This window comes from Microtus ochrogaster, unplaced genomic scaffold, assembly GCF_000317375.1.
Source record: "Microtus ochrogaster isolate Prairie Vole_2 unplaced genomic scaffold, MicOch1.0 UNK11, whole genome shotgun sequence".
Classification (NCBI taxonomy): Eukaryota; Metazoa; Chordata; class Mammalia; order Rodentia; family Cricetidae; genus Microtus; species Microtus ochrogaster.
Genome location: NW_004949109.1, coordinates 470,897 through 472,096, shown reverse-complemented (window position 1 = coordinate 472,096; position 1,200 = coordinate 470,897). Strand labels below are relative to the sequence as shown.

The 1,200-nt window shown below is 42.1% G+C and overlaps 1 protein-coding gene across 1 annotated transcript in view; it reads left to right on the top strand.

Annotated features, from left to right (window-relative positions):
- Ccnb1 (cyclin B1) overlaps positions 1-1,200 on the top strand; it is a 9,560-nt gene that overhangs the window by 7,841 nt on the left and 519 nt on the right. The window lies entirely within an intron of this gene.

Here is a 1,200-nt window from a genome sequence, read left to right as displayed (position 1 = left end):
TGCAGGCCAGAAGAGGGCACAAGATCCCATTACAGATGGTTGTGAGCCACCATGTGGTTGCTGGGAATTGAACTCAGGACCTTTGGAAGAGCAGGTTAATGCTCTTAACCTCTGAGCCATCTCTCCAGCCCCTCCATTCTATTTTTTTATTGAGCTCTACATTTTTCTCTGCTCCCCTCCCTGTCTCTCTCCTCTGCACTCCAGCCCTCCCCCAAGGTCCCCTTGCTCCCAATTTACTCAGGAGATTTTTTTTTTTTTGATTTTTCGAGACGGGGTTTCTCCGTAGTTTTTGGTGCCTGTCCTGGAACTAGCTCTTGTAGACCAGGCTGGCCTCGAACTCACAAAGATCTGCCTGTCTCTGCCTCCCGAGTGCTGGGATTAAAGACGTTCACCACCACTGCCCGGCTACTCAGGAGATCTTGTCTTTTTCTACTTTCTACTTCCCATGTAGATAAGATCTACACAAGTCTCTCTTAGTGTCCTCATTGTTGTCTAAGTTCTCTGGGATTGTGGTTTGTAGGCTGGCTTTCTTTGCTTTGTTTTAAAAACCACCTATGACTGAGTACATGTGATAATTGTCTTTCTGTGTCTGGGTTACCTCATTTGAAATAATGTTTTCTAGCTCCATTTTCCTGCAAAATTCAAGCTGTCATTTTTTTTCTGCTGTGTAGTACTCCATTGTGTAAATGTACCACATTTTCCTTATCCATTCTTTAGTCGAGAAGCATTTAGGTTGTTTTCAGTTTCTGGCTATGACAAACAAAGCTGCTATGAACATGGTTGAGCACATGTCCTTGTGGCATGATTGAGCATCCTTTGGATATATACCCAAAAGTGATATTACTGGGTCTTGAGGAAGCTTGTTTCCTAATTTTCTGAGTAATTGCCACACTGACATCCAAAGGGGTTGTACTAGCTTGCATTCCCACCGCAATGCAGAAGTGTACCCTTTACCCCACAACCTCTCCAGCATAAGTTGTCATCAGTGTTTTTGATCTTGACCATTCTTTCAGGTGTAAGATGGAATTTCAGAGTTGTTTCAATTTGCATTTCTCTGACTAAGGATGTTGAACATTTCCTTAAGTATCTTTCAGCCATTTTAGATTCCTCTGTTGAGGTCTCTGTTTGGGTACTCCATTTTTTTGTTGTTGGATTATGTGTTCTTTTGGTGTCCAATTTCTTGTTCTTTTTTTTTTTTTT